This window comes from Pyxicephalus adspersus, chromosome 4, assembly GCF_032062135.1.
Source record: "Pyxicephalus adspersus chromosome 4, UCB_Pads_2.0, whole genome shotgun sequence".
In the NCBI taxonomy this organism is placed as follows: Eukaryota; Metazoa; Chordata; class Amphibia; order Anura; family Pyxicephalidae; genus Pyxicephalus; species Pyxicephalus adspersus.
The window spans coordinates 81,051,873-81,068,006 of record NC_092861.1 but is presented as its reverse complement, the minus strand read 5'-3'; the positions used below and the strand labels follow the sequence as shown (position 1 = coordinate 81,068,006).

Below are 16,134 nucleotides of genomic sequence, written 5' to 3'. Positions count from 1 at the left end.
CAGTTCAGATTCCGTAGATTTAGTGGTCCATGAGGTCCAAAAGGTTGGCAACCACTGTTCTACATACCATGTTTGTCATTTTAACAGTTTATCAGTACTTTAACACTACTTGTGTTTCTTTGCATGTGTAATAACGTAAATATGCTTTGGCACCCAATTCGCTTTCTTCTGTATTGCCACCTGTCTGTGAGCATTCTTATTTCTATTGATGCACAAGACTTTATTTATTTTTATGTGAGATAATGCTATTCTTCTGAATGCCTTGTAGACTTGTTTGATTTGACAGTGGCTCCCCAAGAAAGCCTTCTAGTCATATTCCAAGACAAAAAAACAGCATGCACACACTAATTCTAATCTACAAAAAAAAAAAAAGCAGAGGACATGAAGAAAGGTCACTTGACTTGCTTAAAAAAACACATAATATGCTCTCTACATTGATTTCTGCAGTTTCTGCTCCCTTGGGATAAAATATTTATTTTAGTTATATATTACTAAAGTGGTGGTAACGGGTTTACATCACCGTCCATTGTGCAATAAAAATCCTGCTTGATTACATATCAACTATAGTTCCCTTTCAGGATAACAATAAGTAACATATACGTCAAACTATAGTTCCCTTTCAGGATAACAATAAGTAACATATACGTCAAACTAAAGTTCCCTTTCAGGATAACAATAAGTAACATATACATCAAACTAGGCTTTCTGATGGCAATTTTCTTTTGTAACAATTATTTTTTTTTTTTATGGACGAAATGATGTCTATGTAAAATGTAATTTTTTTTCTATTTTTACCAGTGTTAGTTTTAAGATAAAGTAGTTTTATTGTTAACAAAAAGCACACAATGTATTCTATAATTTGTTCTTTTTAAGATGCAACCAAAATTATGTCCCTAGTACAAAGGACAGACAGTTATTTGCAAATTAAAAAAAAAGGTTGGTTTTTCGTTTTTTAATTTTTCACATTTTCTTTCTCTGTTGTTGTTATTAAAAAAACAATAAAAAAGATCATAGAAAATAATCATGGAAATTGGCAAAAAAAAATAATAGCTAAGGGCATAAGCAGGAGGGAATAGATAAATGGAGTGATTAGGGTTAATTTGGGGTTAATTAGTTAATAGGGGTTTTAATAAATAAAATGGAAAGGTGTGTTTTGCCTGTGAGATTTCTAACTGCAGCAACTTTAGATTGTTACAAAAGGTCAGTGCAGTGCAGTGATTACACAGCTCAACAAAAAAAATGTTTTCACTTGTAAGGATTTTATTACACAGTATTATTATTATTACACAGTATTTATATAGCGCCATCATATTACACAGCACTGTACAAAGTCCATAGTCATGTCACTAACTGTCCCTCAAAGAAGCTCACAATCTAATGTCCCTACTATAGTCATATGTTATTAATGTAGTCTAAGATCAATTTAGGGGGAAGCTAATTAACCTAACTACATGTTTTTGGGAGGAAACCCACACAGACATGGGGAGAACCTGCAAACTCCATGCAGATAGTGTCCTGGCTGGGATTTGAACCTAGGACCTAGTGCTGCAAAGGCCAGAGTGCTAACCCCTGAGCCAGCACTAAATATATTTAGTGTATTTCAGGTCTGCTGAATCCAGAAATGACACCAGTTTTATTGAATTGGCTCTAGTTTTTGTGATACAAGAATCCGAATAGACAATTTTACCAACAACAAATGTTAACACAGTATATTAATATCAATCTTTATTTACACTGATGTTTTGCATTTTATATAATAAATGTAGCATTATTTTCACTAAACTTTCATTTGCCTCCTTTTTATTCATACATATTCTTTTTTTTACAGAAATATGAGTCCTTCAAGAAGAAGTTGTTTAAATGACCCTAATGTATTTTGCTACATTTGTGGTGAATATTCTCAACAAAAACAGAGAAGAAACATTACAGATGTTGTGAAACAAGCATATCTTGCATATTTTGGTAATAAACTGGGGGACCAAGATAAGTTTTTGGCTCCCCATAAATTATGCAAAACTGGAAAATGGAAAACTGAAAAGTATGAAATTTGGTGTACCCATGGTATGGCGAGAGCCCAAAAATCATCATAATGATTGTTACTTTTGTGTGGTGAATGTAAAAGGTTTCAATTGTTACAGGAAAAACAAGTGGGGGTACCCTGGTTTGGAATCAGCAAGACGACCTTTGACACATGGTGCTGATGTTCCCATACCAGTGTTTAGTACACTCCCTGATATTCCTGTATCCGACATGGAGGATATACAGCAGTTCTCCCAAGAAGAGCTCAATGATTTAATATGTGACCTAAGTCTGTCAAAACAAGCATCTGAACTTTTAGCATCCAGGCTAAAAGAAAAGAACTGTCTGAGACGGGAAGTTAAAATAACGGTTAATAGGACAAGAGAGGTGACACTCCTACTATATTTCAGTGAAGATGGAGACTTTGTGTACTGTTGTAACATCCCTGGACTACTAGCCCATATGGGAGTACCAGAATACTGAGCAGAAGATTGGCAGATTTTCATAGACAGTTCCACTCGAAGTTTGAAATCTGTTTTACTGCATAATGGCAACTGCTATGCATCAATTCCAATTGGTCACTCAACAAAACTTAAAATAGAATATGAAAATATCCAAATGGTGATACAAAGGCTTTGCTATCATGAACACCAATGGTCCATATGTGTTGATTTAAAAATGGTGAACTTCCTACTTGGACAGCAAAGTGAATACACAAAGTACCAATGTTTCATCTGCCTGTGGGATAGTAGAGCAAAGCAGGATCACAGAAAAAAAGTGACATGGCCTCCAAGGGAAAACTCGAAAAAAGGTGCAGTGAACATCATTAATGAACCAATGGTTTACAAAGAAAAAATAATTCTCCCTCCACTACACATAAAGTTGGGATTAATGAAGCAACTTGTTAGAGCTCTGAACAAGGACAGTGATTGCTTTAAATATATTTGTAGATTCTTCCCTGCATGGAGTACTGAAAAATTAAAAGCAGGAATCTTTGATGGACCCCAGATTCTGAAACTGATAAATGATTCAAATTTTACAAGTTACATGACTGATACTAAAGCTGCTGCCTGGCACAGCTATGTCATGGTTGTCAAGAACTTCTTGGGTAACCATAAAGCACAAAATTATGAAGAACTGGTACAAAACTTGTTCCTAAACTTTAATAATTTGGGTGCTACTATGAGCGTAAAGGTACATTATCTCCATTGCCATTTGCAAAAATTTCCAGAAAGCCTTGGCAATATCAGATAAGATAAGATATAAAGGTGATGGAAGAAAGGTATCAGGGCAGATGGGATAGACACATGATGGCAGACTACTGCTGGACCCTTCAACGTGATTGTTCTGATCATCAGCATAAAAGGAAATCATACAAACAGAGTGTTTCAATAACTTCTTTGTGATTAATTCTGCAAATATACTGAATATAATATATAGATAGATATAATAGAATATATTGACATTATTTCAAAAATTTAGTTTTGTATTCATAGGCATATTTTGTTTAGTTTTTCTTAATTTTCTTGATTCATTAGTTTTCAATGAGGTTAATATTGAGGTCATTATTTCAAAACCTAGGGCCAATCTAGCAAAACCAATACCATGTTTGTAATCTGTGCATCAAACAAAACCTAAAATGACTTTAATATGTTTGGAAAGAAAATGTTTATTGACCAGTGGTATTAAAGGAAGACACATTAACTTCGGTATGTGAGGGTCATGCATGCATAGGCAAAGGGGCATGCCTGCAGGAGCCAGGTCATCTCCTGCTTTTTCTTATTTAGCTTTAAATTGCTTTAATGTTTTATAGTTTACAGTGCACTACAATTTGACTCATGGTCTATATGTTTAATTTGTATTTCCAAAATAAGTGTTGCTCTAGGAAAATGACATATGGTATACTTGCCAGGATACAACAGTCATCTAATAGGAAGGATGGTGAATAGATCAAAAGGTGTTAGTGTCAGGTATGGACCATCTGCTTCCACGGAACATCTTAAATTAATAATGTACATAAACTGCAAATGAATTGCTGTCACATTATCATGCTTGTAGTGTGTTATTGATTTAGCTGAAAAATCTTAAAAAAAACCATAAAATAGGAAAAGTGAATTGTGCATGTACACTAATAAAAGATCACCTTTTAGCAGGCCCACATTCAGTTTAGATATTCTGAGGTTTTTTTTTTTGTTTATATTACCTATATGATATGAATGCAGGTTTTTCTTTTTTATGAGAATGAACTCATGATGGTTCTGCAAAAATCTTTCCAATACAAGTGGGTGTGCAAATGTCTGCAATGGAAAACTGCAGAAATTTTGACTAAATTATATCTCTAGCTAAAACTCCATAACTCATTATAACCCTAGCCAAACCCTAGCCAATTCAATATAACTCTATCCCAAATTAAAGAAATCAAATTATATATTGTAGTATTGGTTTACAAAAAATATGTATGAATAAAACTTTCACTAAGTAAGCTTTTCATCACAAATCACACATTTTAATTAATGGTTAACATGCTGCGTGCTACCATGGAAACTTGCTAACAGATTTTACTGAGATGCCAGCAGGTATATTACATCTGCAAATAAAGGATATACCAGAGGTGCTATAAAGCAAAGCATAGTTTATCTATATACGCTTTTATATGTTCTTGACATTGGGTATGGTGTTTTGGATACATACATTTTGCTCTTCATCTGTTAAGGTTTAGAGTGAAAAATACACTTAAAGAGACATTAAAAACACATTCACATTGCACAGTGCTCATTTTATTCAGTGGAAAAGAAATGCATGAAAATATATGCCATTACCTACTTTTGGTTTTTGATGCATTGTACAGAACCCTCCCTCCTTTTTCCTGACCACCCATGCATCATGCCTAGACACACATCTTTTAAATTTAAGGGCAACCCTATTTTTATATTCTTTATTTTATATATTCTTTATTTCTTTAAAGTTGCCTCAATGCCAAGGTCTTTTAGCTTCCGGGGGGATGTTGGAGTCTAAGGTCATTCTTTAGGAGTGCATATCACTGCCTGCATGACATATATTGGTGGTCTAGGTTCATGGGGCCTATACATCCAGAAGAGGCAGATGTCATGAAAGGGGGCTATCAAGAACCAATTAGCACCAGTGAATTTGCACCACTGGAACTACATTCTCCAGGAACCAACACTGGCAAAATAACTAGATGGTGGATTCAGGTGGACCTGGTTTTATTTGGTAAGAAAAGCCTTACCCCTGTGAGATGGTTTTAGAAGGGTGGTAGGCTGAAGTAAGGAAAAAATATTTTTTGCCAAAAGATAGTTTTAAAGAACCTATGTATTTCCAATGATGCCCTCGGAGCCATATAAAAATGGGCAATGACAATAATAAGGATGGTAGACTTATCTTCAATGAAGTTTGACCTTAATGAGAATTGAATTCTGTAAACATTAAAAAAATAAGAATTGGAAATGGTATGCTGGCTTTCTTCCAATGTTTTTAGGGTAAAGCACTATCCACCTTCCCAATCAATGTAATGTGAATCAATGGGCAGTGTTATCTATGAACTATGATGGTCAATTCTGTTTGATTTAAAGACTTTTAGTAAAACCTCAACCTTCATTTAATGTATGGTTCTTTTGTCTTAGGTTTCTGTCTAAGATATGCAGGTTTTCCGGAATATGTATATTTTATTTATTTTTTATTTTTCCCTTTCATTGAACTCAATGAGCATGTGTCCCTTCTCAGTCAAACTATGTACCTGTGTAGGGTACTCTGACTTTACAAATATTGGTGCCCAGTTGGTATTGGCATGGATACCCATTGCACAAAAAATCAAAGCATATCAAGCATCTGGAGGTGGCTGCTATTCAGTGCAGGTGACAGTCTATTACTTTCATTTAGCCCACAGATACACTTTACAGTGTGCAACCTATTATACTGGTATGCAGTAGAGTTGATATGATTCTAGCTACATTTTATGCAGCTCACTAGACAATACTTTACATGTGTGTTCTGTTTATATACTTGTGGGATAAGCATATACACATTGTACTTGTTTTTTTCAGCTGTTTATGATACCATGCAGTTTAATTAGCCATGATGTAATTTGTTCCACATCATCAGATTTCCAGTTCATTCTAATGACTTTACCTGCTTTATTTCTCCATATAGAAATGTGGGAATGAAAGTAACATTTAAATAAAAGACTGTGAGAATACACTTCCTATTTATTCTTTTAAACAAGGGTTTTGTGTCCCATTTCATTAGCGAAACTGAATTTCATTGTTAGCTCAGGAAGCAGCACCATCAATTAAACAAATACATACAAAACCCCTGCAGAGTGCTCCTGTGCCACCTAAAAACACCAATAATAATGTCTAATTGCATGCCATTACCCATGTTGCACTTGGTTATAGCCTGAGTGATATGTGTTGATTTCTTCCATCCTGTCAGACAGGGTTAGGCTTTGTGAACAAACTATTTCCTTCGATTTACATCCAGAGTGGAGGAAATAAAGAAGTAAATACAATTATATGGAACAGTAAATCTCTCTTTTAAAAGGCAAATAGCAAAATTCAGAAACCCACAGCAATCAAGGGGAGTAAACCTATATAATCTAAATTTGTACCTAAGTATACATATAGGTAAGTAATACACGTTTCCAGCACAAACACAGATGTATAAATAGCCTATTTTCAGGATGATATTTTTTTAATTGTGTGACACCAACTACAAAGTGTTCTTGGTTGGATCTTTTCTCACTAACCTACCCTTTAATAAAAACATGCTTCAAAAATGTATGTTATTGCAGAAGAGACAAGTGATATCCCTTCTGCAATAACCCATACTTACCTTCCCGATCTTAATCGCAGGGCTGCCTGTATTGAATGAACTCATTAACATGCATGCATTGTAGTTACGTCAGCCCGGCCTGTGTGATCAAGATGGCTGAAGACTGAAAAATCTGGAAGAGGAGCAGAAGAAGATGAAGGTCACTAGGATGGAACAGCTGAGTGTATTTAAAAAATTGCAATCAGGCAGGTGAGGTTATTTTATTTCGGAAATTACATCACCTGTCCCTTCTGCAATAAAGCACTCGCCTGGTTGCAATTTTTAGCATTTAGTTCCATTTTAATAGAGATCTTGTATTGAGTAGCTGTTGACAAGCTGTTGAATGACATGTTGAGTTCTTATATATCTTGGGCTCTTCAGTTGCAAGATATCCCTTGCCATTATTTAGCTGTCCCCAATAACCACAGCCATTACAAATCACAATTACAGCTTCATGCTGAATACTTTTAGGGAAAATCTATTGTATATGTCAGTGTCTGTGTTTTGTTTTTTTTGTTTTTTGCTTTAGGACTGCTTTTTTCCCATATATGTTTATAGGAAATGAAGAATTTCAAATGATCTCAGAGCCATCTCACTAATATCAAATATAAACCAAACTGCATTTACCCATCAAGGCCTATCAATACAGGCCCTTAGGGTCTTCAAGAACATAGAAATAATTACACATTTATTAACATCATATTCATAACTAAGCATAGTTTTTTTAGTCCTTTCCTACTTCAAGGATTGGTTTGTCCTTTTATATTGTTGATGCATTTGAATTGCACCATGCAAAAACAAACACAAAAAATAAATGTAAGTCAATAATAAAATGTGAAAAAATGTTTGAGAACATAAAATGTTCTGTATGTAAAAGGGCATGCATTCTAAAGAGCAAAAGTGTGACACAGCCCTAAATGATATAACATGTATCCATTATGTGAAACTGCATAAGTACTATACTGGTAACACTGCTCTCTTATCTATTTCCTGTATGTGTATTACATCTGGAATTTGTGCATTGTTAGTATCAAATCGCACAACTTGTAGATGTACATCAAATATATGTTAAAAACATTTACCTTTCCACTTTATAAAACCAGAAAAATAATGATGTGAAATTATTTTGTAGTTCAAAAGAAGTTTAAAAGTTTTGTAAACAGAGAGGGTAAAAAAACATTGACAGTTGTAACACCTAAAGTGTCAAGATGAAAGTGAAATTATCACAGCAAATGGAAAAGATAATTGCACCATAAACATGGCTGCATACATTGATATGTATTCATTAAAACTTTACAAGCAAAACAGCATTTTTGCAGTTAGAGAATGCTTAACCAGTCTCACAGTCTAAGTACTAATTGGATGACAGCATTTTCTAAATATAGCAAATGCTTCTTTTAAAGAACAGACAGGTTTGGGATTAAAAAACTTAAAGTGGATCTAAACTCAACATTTTCACTTTACATAAAAGGGTAGACATAAAGGATGTGCCAAGAAGACGTAAGAGAAGACCCAAGATGGCAGCGTCAAAGAGGAATTCCAGGATGATGGCGTGTCATTTTTTTGTTTTCAGTTTAGTTCCACTTGAAGAACTTAAAAGTCTGTGTTCATTGTTACATTGGCTTGGCCAATGATATGTGTGTATGCTTTTGCTATGAAGGGAGAGGCAACCTATTAAAATCAAGTAGTTAGCCAGTGGAAAGCTAGACTGAACAACGTCATGTGAATATTATTATTATTATTATTAATAATAATAATAAACAGGATTTATATAGCGCCAACATATTATGCAAGGCTGTATATTATATAGGGATTGCAAATGACAGACAGATACAGACAGTGACCAGGAAGGAGGAGAGGACCCTCCCCTGAAGAGCTTACAATCTGGGAGGTGGTACCACACAATAGGAGGGGGGATAATGTGGATACATAAGTTGCTTTTTACCAGCAGTACTGCTGTAGCCTAAACTCTTCAGTGTTTGACATTTTGTGCATTGATGCTCTTCTGCATACCTTAGTGGTAACAGAAGATTGAGATACTGTTAACTATTATTCAGCCTAAGCCAGCCTGCTCATTTTCCTCTGATTTCTGGCATCAACAAGACAGCAGTGTTATGCAAGCGGGTGTGGACTCACTGTGCCACTGACTGGGTATGCTCCAGAGGGGCGTAACTAAGCCGCTACCAGGTCTTCACTAGAGCCTCTGATGGTGAGGATAGGCTTGGGCTGCAGGGTAGCTGCCAGGTGCCACTCCAGAGCAATCCCCAGGCCAGTGGCAGCTGACTACAGGAGTCAGGATACCCGGTGCAAGCACCGAGGGGCTTGCATGGCCAAGAAGGTGATGGCAATCAGACAAAGTACAGAAACAAGATCCGAGGTCAGGGTCAGGTGGCAATCAGGCAAAGGTCCAAAAATGTAATCCGAAGTCAGGGTCAGGCGGCAAACAGGCAAAGTCCAAGGGTAAGAAACAAGGTCGGGTACACAGTAAAGCAAACAGAGAAAACACCTTAGCACTGGGAGTTACACAGGGTAAAACCTTGAGATTGCTCAGGCAACTTCCTGTAGTAGGAGGTGCCTTTAAATACTTGCAGAAAACCAGCCATAGGCTGTAGAAAACAGAGGGCGTGTATGTGTTACCTCATAGATTAAGAGAGACACACCCACGCCAGCTCAAACACCACAGCAAGTCTCCAGCAGGAAGGAAACTCTGGCATGGAACACAGGTAGTGGGGTTACCTGAAGGATAGGACCCGGCGCCCGTGCCTGCAATTAGGAGCAGCGGCGCCGGCACGACTTGCAGCACTAACAAGCAGGTTGCCATCACAATGTCTGCATGCCTAAATGCATTGAGCTGCTCCCATGTGATTGGCTGATTGGATATTTGTGTTAACAAGCAGATAACTAGGTACCTAATAAAATGGCCAGTAAGTGAGTGCGAGTATGTGATTAAAAAGTTTTCATCCATCAACTCCGATTTCATTCTGCCATATTTTCATTCGGATGCCTTTTATTCCCCATTCAGTAAATTGGGATTTGAACAAATCTGAACAAAACAAATGTCAAAATCATAGCTGAACTGATGGGTGAACAATTTATAAATAGACCCCTATTTTTGGACAACTGTTAATTCTGATTGGTTCTTCTAAGAGAAGTGACTTTCTCGTGAGCTAAAAAATATTATACATATTCAAACGAAATGGGACAGTACACTTATGCACATATATTTATAATATTGTGATAATCATTTTCCATTATAAAAATTTTGTACATTTGTACATCTGGTATATTTAAATATTTGTAAATAATATATTATATACAAATTATGGGCAAAACCCTGACTCCTGCTCTGCTCCAGGATCCCTTGTTCAGGGGGCCTATCTGCAACCACTATAATACCCTACTCTCCCCCATAACAAATGTGGATAATATGAGTAACCCTCCAATGCAGAGTAGTGCAGCAGTGGTGAAATAAAATTAAATGACCATGCTCAGTGTCCTCTCTTCCATGCTTTAACTTTTGACTTTACCTTTATTTAGGGGGTGATATCTTACTTGAAAGATGCATACATTTCTATGCAGGTAAAGGGATAATATCAAAGGTGTGTGAATTTTTAATTCACTTAGGGGTAGAGTTGAAGATTTGGATGGTGATAAATGTGGCAATGTTAAATTCTTTATTGATTTATCAGAATTATATATGTCTTTTGAATTTTGCGGCCGCTACCAATTTATGTTGTTTTATTTTGATGTAAAGAACATTGCATATCTGATAGTAACCCAAAATTATTTGTTAAAAATAAAAGGGTCATACTTTAAATGCTGCACAATTACGGACCACCTGCTTTTGTAATTCTACAAATGTTAGCTTGGCAAATGTAAGCAGCCAACTCACAGCAGGACATTTTACCACTGGCCTATTTCAGTAGTATAATTACCTTATTTGAATATGCCTTGATCAGCTAAAGTACACCTTTAGCGATTCATTTCTTTTCACTACCGAACCTCTGGCTAAAACTTACATTGGATTGTGTATTTATTACAGTAATAAAAAAAGTCTTTTTGTATATATTGAATATATTTTCTTTTAAAAATATGCATTTATTTTCTGAATAAAGTGTAAGTGAACCCAAATATCACAATATGTTTAGTGCATGTTTGCTAATATTAATGTTCCCAAAACTGCTGCATTATAATAATTTTAAATTGCTCATTTTCATGTATTTTAATGCAGTCAGATAATTTTAATATGCGTCCTCCACATTTTACACTCCTGGCCACAGGTGGAGCTGAGAGAGAATACATGATACCCCTTTGCCAATGCTTTGTTTACAGAACCTTAGTTTACATTGAATATTTTATGAACTGATACATATGGGTATATGGCAGGTAAAGCTTTAGATTCATGTGTACTAGCCAGTGCTAGTTTAAGCAGTGTAAGTACCTATATTTGATCTAGTATTGAAATCCTGCAGACTTTGCAAAGACGGGATGAAGTGTGAGATGAAGAAGCAATACCAGGAGCCAATGAGAAGCATGCTTATTTAAAGAGAAAGTTTATTGACAGAGATATGAGCCTGTTACTGTACTTCTGTACTTCTCCTTTCGCTGTCCACTCACTCAATCATCCACATTGACCTGGGCTTAAAGAAAATGGGTGCAATAATGCTGGCCATCTGACTGAGGATGCCCAGTAAAACATCTTAAACAAATAACACTTCATTCATCTCAGAATAGATAAGGAGTTAGGCCAGCATTTGCGTAGCCTGTTAAGTGATGTGTTTCGTGGAAGAATCTGCTTCATCAGACTTTCACATCATCCAGTCTTAAAAAAGAAAGAAATTATGCAAATAACAAATAGGTACGTATACTCTAAGAAGGTATGCAAATAGTATTGTAAAAAGATAAATAATTAATTTGGCAATATGCCTTACTATCAAAGATTTTTATATTATTTCCACAACTCCAACCTATTTCGTATTTGCATAATTCCTTATGAGATACTCATTTTAAGATGTTTTTTATTTCTTTTAATGCATTTTGCATTAATACTTTTTAATATCTACATGTTTACTTTTTGATCAGTAATTTTGGTAATAAGACCATACCTTCTTTTGGGGATTAATTTATTCTCATAATAATGCTCAGTACACATGAATATCAAATGTATATCAAATGTATAAAATTCTTATCTTTGTATCATCTGAATTAGTTCAACCAGGGCAAATCTATACTGACAAATAGTTTTATCTGAGGAATCATAAGTTATTTCAACCTAATTGTCTCATTTTTGGTTTTGATTCGCCTTTATAGTCACATTTAAAAAACCTTATTGGTGTTGTCCCACTGCAAAAACAAAAAATCTTTTTTTTTCAAAGACATCTCAAACTTACATGTTTTGTCAATATGAGGGTATAGCTTGACATGCCTGGCTTTTAAAGCATGAAAAATCAGACTGTCCAAAAATGGCCATAATTGCCAATCACTCTTAGACTGCTTAGCTGGAGTTATCTTCAGTATTCTGCTAGAAATACACTGACAATTTCGGGATCGGGCAATTATATCACATACTTTACTGTGCATTACCCTAATGCACTGATGTGAATGAGCTCTTATACCAGACCTAAACAATGGAGCTAAAAATGGATTGGAGCTATAGTAGATGTCAACCCAGCAAGTCTAACAAAGACCTCTAAGAGCCTAATGGTAGGGAAGATAGCTAATGGCCACCTAAAGGCTTCCCTGTAAACTTGGAAATTGAATCTATTTTATACTCAATATGGTAAAAGCACAGGTTCTCTTTAAAGAGTATGTAAACTGTTACAATAGGGTTTCTTATCTGCATTTTTGGTCTGATAAAATACCATCAAAAGTGTGTTGCTACATTAATTCTATAGGTGCAAAAACTCCACGTCTTGCTAGAAAACCAGTAAGCTTGCACGATCCTGTGCTGTGCTGTCTGCAATGCTAGATCAAGCAGCCCTAGTTCCTCTTTATAAACCGAAGAACACCACTCCCAAAATTATGAATAGAAGGAAAGGTCCTGTCCTAGACTGGCAACCCTACTCCATTATGAATAGAGTATTTTCAGTTCTGTCTTTAGAACAGGGCATACATTACTACACAACCTCTAGGCACTGGTGGATATAGCCAACAGTGGGCCCCTGTGCAGAATTAACTTGATTTCCACCCTCTCCCCACCACTGCCGAATTGACCTCTGTGGCCTGTGGAGGGTCTGGGGCTCTTGTGCAGTGGCACACCACACCCCAACATGTCCACCACTATTTCCACTCTCCAGGAGAAAAAAGGTAAATAAATAATATTATGGCTGTAGAAAATGTGAAAAACAATATAAATGGCATATACTTTTTAAACATATAACAGTATTCAATTTTGATATTAATAGACCTCATTTTCATTTATGATTCCAATTTAATTTTTGTTATAAAAAGATACTTTCTATTATTTTGATGAATATATTTTTCATCATGCTTACCTATGATCTCAAATTCTCTATATAATTTGTTAAGAACTCACCTTTAATTTTTCCATTTCTACCTTCAAAGGCTTTTGTGTAGCATCCTGGAAACAAAGACATCATTCATTGTTTCCTGTCTGCAAAACAGTTTTATGATACAGTTAGAATCTGCAAATTCCAGTGCTATTTCAGTCAAGCAATTTATATAAACTCATAAGATCATGGTGAATGATCCCTAACTAATTACATGACAACCTTTTCTTAACAACATTTCACTGTGTTCTCTTTGAATTTTTGAATTATATTTCTGAAGACTATATGACTGTGTATACTTAATAGCACTAAATATCTATGAAATAGTTTTAATATTCTAAGGACAACTAGTGTAGTGTGCTATTGTTTTAGGATTTAGGATTGTGGGCTACTGAGCTAACCTATTTAAACAGATAAGGCAGGATAAAAAACAAAATAAGACTTGACTTACGTATCTCATAAACCCAGCAGAAAAAAAATGAATACAAATACTAATACTATAATCAACTACAATGCCATTTAAATAATTTAATTGGTAAAACCAAGCATAAAACTTTGCAAAAAAAAAAAATTGCAAAATTTGTTTCCTCGATCATAAGACATGACAGCAATTACATAGTTTGTGTTGTTATGTTTTAGTAAACCTTGCTAAAGGATTGCCATATTGTACAAGGTATTCATGAAATTTCAGGCTGTTGTAGCTGATCTACTTCTGAAAATGATGGTTGTGTGGCTGTCACTGGCTTCAATACATTTTGAGTCTATGATCTAAAACAAGTTTGAAAACTAGTAAATTCAAAATGAAGTCAAAAGTACACATATACATACTGTTTCCAATTCAGTAAAAGTAATAAAGACCCTGTTGACCCCCTCCTTTTCTAGCCACCCAGGCCTTATGACTGTATAATGGTGTAGTTTAAAAACTAAGGCCCGGGCCACTTTTAAACCTAATTTTAGTTTTTTACCACCTTAAACAAGATTCCAGGCATAACTAAAGCATTTTATGTGAAGGATTTTTAGGCTGTGATATTCCCAAAAGTTCCTGTGATCTGATCAGCAAATATGGTGATAATAGTATATTCAAAGGCTTTGCAGTTCACTTGAATAGGTGACAGATGTAGACCTCAATACAAATTAATAGAATTAGTATCAATACATTTCTGATTATGAAAGTCTGATGAAAACATATTTCTGTCACACTAGCCAAATTCTAGCAGCCTATCATTATTAGATATACCAACTTCAGCAACCATTTAGATTCAGCAATTCTGGACATGTGGTCAGAAATTACCCCCAAGTTACCCTTTTAGTTGTCATGTAAGAATCTTCTTTCCCTAAAGTTAGTAAAATGATTTCTTTACAGCAACAGGCACCCTATCCACTATCATTAGGGCCTCCCACCCAAGGACACCGTAATATGAAAGCCTGGCAATTTTCATTATTGAGGACCAATATAGCCCATATTTGTAAAGAGATGCATGAAGATAAGTAAGCCCTCACTCAAAGCCAATTTTCTGAGTGTTAGGAAAGTATTACTGATTTTTTAAATGTTTAGTAAGACATTCCATTTTGTATATCTACAAGTGTTTAATAAAGCTAAGTCTTTATATCAAAGTTGGTAATTTTAAAATGGAACTAAAGTTACACTTAAAAATAAGCGATCAGCCAGCTATCAATTCTGGCTTCCTATGTACGTGTCAGGAATGGATGAACTCCCGTGTGCCTGTGGTGGAGTTACGTAATCCCAACACAGCCAATCAAGTTGGCCTGAAGATCAGGAAATGGTAGGAAAGAAGGGAGAATATCCAATTTATCCACTAGATCAGGCTTTTTGGACCTTTTAAACATAGGGGAACCGTTGAAATACCCGTGCTATTAATACTATATTCACAGCTTACAGTATATCAGCGTGGTGATCATTGGGAAGAATGCCTCTTACATTGATGGCCAGTGGGAAGAATGTCACCCTTATAGAAAGCCAAAAAGATCATTGGTGTCATTTAATCTGACCTGAGAGGCACAAACTGCTCATTGCTCATGGAACCCCTAGCAACTTCTGGAGGAGCCCCACGGTTTCACAGAACCCTGGTTGAGAAACACTGCACTAGATGATGCAATTATCAACTCTCAAGGGAATTTTTCTTTATCTTAGAGAATGAGGTAAAGTTTAGCCTTGTCTCTGCATGCCCCTGTAAAGGTAGAGGGAGCATTGACAGAAGAGAAGCAGTGGTGAAGTTTCCAACTGGCAGAAAGTTTCTGTGTTTAAGGTGTGGAGATGAAGTGTTGGGGTGCAATATCAGGGGTGCTGGGATGCAGAGAAGTTTCAGAGTAAGGTGTACAGCAAGGTACAGAGGTAGAGGTAATGGGGGATAGGTAAATGCAATGCAAGGGTGCAGAGTACCAGGAGATATGCTTTTTTTGTTGTTTTTATTTTAATGCAATTAAATTCCCAAATGCAAAAGCTATCTACTTGCAATTCTCCGGTACGGGTTCTCTGAGTGTCACCTAGTGTAGTGTAGCTTCTGAATCATAATTTAATATATTATACAGTATACAGTGCTCCCTGAGCTTTTTTATTAGCAACCAGCAGAACAGACATTCACAGTACTTAATCCGGCAGAGGTAGAGAATATCAAACAGCTGAACAAAAAACATGGCAGACAGTACTGTAACACTGTACATTATGTAAATAGAGAGAAATAAGGACAAATAATTTACAGCATGTTACAGTTTGGCATAATGCACAGATATTCAATAGGCAATCTGTAACCAGAATGTA

At 35.6% G+C, this 16,134-nt stretch overlaps 1 long non-coding RNA gene across 1 annotated transcript in view; it reads right to left on the bottom strand.

Moving 5' to 3' along the window:
• Positions 1-13,461, bottom strand: part of LOC140330076 (uncharacterized) — a 30,448-nt gene extending 16,987 nt beyond the window's left edge. Inside the window, exon 1 of the long non-coding RNA XR_011920606.1 lies at positions 13,382-13,461. This is a non-coding gene — a long non-coding RNA (uncharacterized lncRNA). The remainder of the gene's footprint in view (positions 1-13,381) is intronic.
• Between the last annotated feature and the right edge of the window lie 2,673 nt (positions 13,462-16,134).